The following is a 6,193-nucleotide window of genomic DNA, read 5'->3' as shown; positions in this document are numbered from 1 at the left end:
GGTGGGGTCACAGCTTCACTTTTGCTTGATCAGATCATTCAGATTCATCCTAAAAACCCTTTTAGTGACAACATAAATATATACAGATGTGATCAAATTTACAGTGAAGCTTTTATCAACTCAGAATTGTCTTTAATCTACTAAGATAATGAGAATTCCATCAACTTTCTACTATAAATAATTAAATCAAACAGTTCGTGCTGCTCTGAAGCATCTGTGTGGCTATTACCGATTCAGAAGAGGCAAATGGCCCGAGCTCAGGGTTCATTTTCCTCTGCAGCAAGCACAAGCCGCTCGCTAAGGTCAACACCTGTGTTCTAAAATCAGCACCAGGGTTGGGTGTGATAGGAACCAGAGCCTCATTCACAGAAAGCTCCAGCTCAGTGAGGGAGGCTTATATTGAAACCCAACGCTGTCGCTATTTTGAAGGCACTCGCCATCCACAAATAGCTTCTCCCTCTGCTTCTTTGTGGCTCCCCTTTTTTCTCCACCTCAGGATGTTGTCTGAATTCGACAGTTGTTCGATATTTCCCGTGGCGCAGAGCCAGGGTTTATCTCAAATGCATTATTTCCACTGAGGTCAGCTATGCAGCCGGGCCTCTGTGGTTATATCTGGGTGCTGGGAAGTTATCTTCTGCTGTTGAGAGAAATCTCACAAGTTTCCTCGTTTAATCGTGTTTCTCTTTCATTGTTTTTTCTGAATCTTGCATCATTTTTGGTTCTAGTGGAGATTTAATGTTTTCCGCATTCGCTCAGGATAATTTTAGAGTAAGCTAAAGAGCTAAGATGTTGCTGTTATGATCTAGGTGGATGCTGTGGCAATGCTCCTGTAATATATAGATCCCAAATATAGTGTTTCTTCACAGCCTTAAGTCAATCCATCCATTTTCCAATCATTAGCCTGTCCTGGCTACTGTTTGGCAAAGGCTGGACACGCCCTTGCCTGGTTGCCCGTCTGTACAGGGCACAGAATCACAATTTAGAGTCACCAATTAACCAATGAAACATGTTTTTGGACTGTTGAAGGAAGCTGGAGTTCCCAGAGTAAACCCACGGATGCACAGGGAGAACATGCAGACTCCATACCGAAAGGTCCCAGTTGAATCAGGGCCTTCTGTGAGGCAAGAATACTAAATACCACACCATGCAGCCGAGTCACAAGTCCCTCAGGTGAGTTTTATGTGTGGGGTCATGGGGTGTATGTATCAGTGGAGGGCAAAGAGGTGGGATGATATTCATTTTAAATGTGTTTGACTTCTTGTTTTAACTGTAGAGCACTTTGAGCTGCATGGGATGAAATGCTCTTTTTTGTAAAAATAAAGCTTGATTTGATTTCTGATATGATACGGTAAAATATTATTTTGACTAGATTCAGTACAATTGATTTGAATTGTGATACAATTTGATTTGATTTTGTTAGATTCACCACAATTTGTTTAGTTTTGATTTGATTTATAATATGGTACAATATAATATCATATGGCACGGTCTGGTTAGATTCAACCCAGTTTGATTTGATTTGATTTGATTTGATTTGATTTGATTTGATTTGATTTGATTTGATTTGATTTGATTTGATTTGATTTGATTGGGTTGGATTGGATTGGATTGGATTAGATTGGATTTGATTCGATTTTCAGGTACAGTACAGTCCAGTTTTTTTATATATTCAACATAATTTGATTTGATTTATGATATGATACAGTACAATATGACATAATATGGTTTGGTTAGATTGAATACAATTTGATTGGATTTGATTTGACTTATAATAAAATATAGTACCTTCAGTTAGATTCAATATAATTTGATTTGATTTGATTCGATTTGATTTTTGGTACAGTACAGTTCAGTTTGGTTAGATTCAACACAATTTGATTTGATTTATTATATTATACGGTACAATATGACATGGTATGGTATGGTTTGGTTAGATTGAATACAATTTGATTTGATTTGATTTATAAAATAACCTGGTACGGTTGGGTTAGTTGTGAACTAGTACTTTTAAAAAAAGCTGAACTAAATAAAATGAACATTGTCAGCCTCTATATTTAGATCACATTCATATAAAAACCCCAAACATGACAGATGTGAGTCCATAAGAGCAGCTTTTACAGCAGCTGAACCATTAAATTGGACCAACGGGTTATTTTTAACATGCATGAACATGCTGGGGGCCTCTTTTTTTTGTCAGTCACATTATTCCTCACATGATGTCTTCCGGTCTTGCTGTCAAATTCCTACTTCTCCTCTGGATTTTCTCAGCAAACACTCCTCTTTGTGTGGGGAGTCCCTCAAGACGGCAGGTACACGGACTCACCTCCGAGGAGTTTCTTCCTCGGCGAGCTGCGTGGAATTTTGTGGTATAAATAAACTGGCAGCTGACACCAGACCAGGTCCCGCACATCCACCTCATAGATTTAAGCCTCGCTCCCCCAGAAAGCTCACTTTAGAGGGGACATGTCAGACCCTGCTGTGTTGGCAGAGAGATTTTTGCCATTATGCAAAAAATGCAGAATAAAGCATCCTTTAAAGCCTGTATGCTCACTAAATCGAGTGGAACTCAGTGACGCTCTCTTCTTCCACTGCTTGAGAATTGGTGCATAATCCAGCCTGACATGAAAATGCTCAATTTCCTATTTCTGATATATTTTCACATTTTCTCTTTAAGTTTTGATGTGCTAAAGTTTATCCTGCAAGACATTCTGATGTATTTACAGTTTGACTTTAACTGTAATAGTGGAGGATACAACAAAAAAAGGTTTAAAACTTAGATTTTATCAAGCAAAGGATGGAAACATTTCAGTAACTAAGCTCTGTAATCTGTTGCTGACTCATTATTTGATGCGGGATTAATGCCACTCTCCGTCCTTCCCTGGGCACACCAGTTGCCCAGACGGAGGTTGACACAGCTGTCAGAGGCAGCGCAGTCCCGCGTGGTGAAGCAATGGAGCAGAAAGGTCAAAGGCCAGCAGCATTTAGGTGAACAGAGAGAACAGGTGACGGAGAGGTGAGGGGAACTCACTCACGTGGTTTACAGAGGGGACAAAGGGATTTAGGTGGATGCTTTGAGGTCATTAGATTCAGGGCTGGACACGAACAGATTACTGAGTGAGCCCACAGCACATTTGAGGTCGGAAGTTAAAGTAAAAATGTCAAATAAAGTGCCAAAAGTCGCAGATGAGATCCAAAAATGAAGAATCATTAAAATACAAATCATAACCAGCAAAAAGTAGCAACAATTATTAACTATAGCCAACATAGAAACATTTTTGAGGAAAAAATAGATGGGAAAAAAAAGACAAAGACGAAAAATCTAGATTTCAAAAAGCTTCAAGAAAATCCAAATTATCTCAATCTGAGACAGATTCGTGATAAGTGGTGAAGTAAAGCAGCCAAAAATCAATTACAATCACTGAGAGTTAATAAAACAAAAAAAATTGAGAGGAAAATTTTAAACTAAAATTAAATTAAATCACCACGAAATTAAGTGATCAACAAAAAAAGAGCAAAACCAGAAAACAAAATAAGTAAAATAAAATAAAACCCTTAAAAAATATGTTTAAAAAATGAAAATAATGTGTGATTTGTGCTGTTTAGGTGAAAGTTTAACATAAAAAGACAGAAATTGTGCCAAAAACTGTACCAAAAAATGAGGTTACTCCAAACACCTCCATTAGGCTTTAATCTCTTGCTGATGGCACCAAAGGTGCTGCAACAGGAAACACAACTCTGGCTGTTCTCACCAACCAAACAAGACATGAAAGGCCAGTCGCCGTCACACCGGGGGCTGTGTCGTCCTGAACGACCCCATTGTGGTGGTCCAGGGGGATGACAGGTGGGCAGCAGCGCATGAGATCACTGCACACCGGAGAGGTGTGCACATTACAGCTAAATTATGATCAGCATCGCAAGGAAACTCACTAATTCACAATTCTATGTTTTCACAAAGTTAACATTCAAAGAAAATAAAGATTAGTGATTGATTTAACACATGACACGTGACAAAGTAGAAGCTAAACACATACAACATTATTAATAAGTACTTTGTTATGCAACAGAATAGAGGGCCCAGACCATGACATTACCACCACCATGTTTTAAAGCTACTGTAAGGCTCTTTCTGTTTTCAAATTATACTAAAATAAAGTCATCAAAGTTTTTTTTTTATTTAAAAAAAAGAAGGACTCATAGCATACAGTACCTTGCAAAAATACAAGATTTAAAAAAAGAACTAAAATATAATAGTACACAAGGAATAAGTACTAATTTCTATAGATAAGTCTGATGTTTTTCTCAAATATAAACCTTTATGTTCTTATTTTAATGTATGGTTGGTTGAAATCTGGGTATCTAGTCTACAACTGTTGATATGCTGATAAAAATACATTAAAGGATTTTTTTTTAACATTGCTCACTTGTTTGTTTTTCTCCACTGACACATATTTATTCCATGTAGAAATATCCTTTTTATTTTGTCAGAGGTATAATTTTAATGTTGATGTAAATATTTAAACAGGAAGTCAATACTTGAGGGTATTTTTCATTTAGAAAATCAGATTTTTATACGAACACTTTTTCTCTGATGCACCTCAGAATGTTTCCATCTCTTTGTCTTTAAAGAATGACCATACTGTGAGGTTTCACGTCCTGTTAGACTGTTGTGGGGGGGATAACTAGTCATTCCAAATACCAGTCAGAGTGACAACTGCAGTGCAGCGGTACCACAGAGGACACAAGATAAAGGGGGATTTGAGGCCCTTCAGAATGAGGCTGATTCAGTTCAGGATTTTTGATGCAGTAATCATCAGTTCTGTTAAATGGGGTCCTCAAAACTAGGATTGTTTTCTCCATTTGTAACCAGCAACATTCTTATTTGATTCATAAACCTATAAAATCAACAAAACAAAATTAAATCAAAAACAATCTAGCAGATATGAAGATGCAGAAACAGAACGGTCATTATATTACTTTTTTTATTCATACAATTAACTTGGAGGCCCCAACAAACATGTCAAGACAAAAAGTGTGATTGTAAAACCGTTTGACAGATTTTGCTCCTGAACTTTCAAAAGTAGTCATCAGTCCTGATCTACACATAATACTTAGTGTCCACTACAATGCAGGCTGACGTGACAGATCTTTGTGGAATACGCGATTAGGCCATGTGTCATCACATCACATTGAGCTCTTCTGCCTGACGTCCTATAACTTAAACTTTATAGAGTCCAGAGACACAAGGGTCTGTTGTGTGACTCACACAGTAAGAAACTGTAGTCACCATCATTACTGCTGCCATGTGTTCATCTCCATCATTCGCATGCAGCTCACCACAGATCCACGGATCACAAAGTTAAAACAGAGACACAAACTTTGCTCTTTCCTGGACTGATTTTTTTAATTATTTTAAATGATTTCCATTTACTTTTTGAAATGTAGATTAAAAAAATTAACATTTTAAGCATCATTTCTTCTACTCAGAAATGTGTCCCCTCTAACCCCACAAACATCCCTTGCCCTCTCCATCCCCCTCATGGGACACAACAGCTGTGGTTTCGCCCCCCAGAGTCATATGACATGGGCAGGTGGGACAAACCTATATGGGACATACCCCCACTGCCCCTCTTCCATCTCCCTGAATGTCAGCCGCACACTTGTGCTCAGTCTCTGTACTGTTCAAGGGTGTGGCCATTTTGCTCCGCTGGAATGTGCTCCTCGTTTGTAGATCCTCACTGTACGTCTGATCTCTCAGACGGCAATGAGATTCCACAGACACAATCCCCCTGCTGCTCCAGCTTCTGCTTGGAGCTGCTGTTCATTTCTAAGAGGTTGAAAGATGCACATTTTGACTAAACAGATTAATTGGCCTTAAAGAATTTTACCTTTTGTGTGCACATTTCTAGTTGTCCGAAACCAATGGTTCTAAGATAGCGGTACGTTTACATGGGAGTACCAGTTCACTCATATTAAATGAAATAATATGGTCAAAAAGTAAATGAACAGCAGCTAAGTATTTAAAAATAAATCAATTTAAATTGGGTATGCTGTACAGCTGGAAATATACTTATAAAATTACCCCAGATGCCAAAAGTCATTTAAAGTTTTTCTTTTACTATTAAATTTTTTTCCATTTCATAAAAAGATGTATTGTCATTTTAAATTAAGCTTATGAGTACTTGTGCAAGGTTCT

The sequence above is a fragment of the Oryzias melastigma genome, linkage group LG24 (assembly GCF_002922805.2).
Source record: "Oryzias melastigma strain HK-1 linkage group LG24, ASM292280v2, whole genome shotgun sequence".
In the NCBI taxonomy this organism is placed as follows: domain Eukaryota; kingdom Metazoa; phylum Chordata; class Actinopteri; order Beloniformes; family Adrianichthyidae; genus Oryzias; species Oryzias melastigma.
This window is presented reverse-complemented; position numbering follows the sequence as displayed.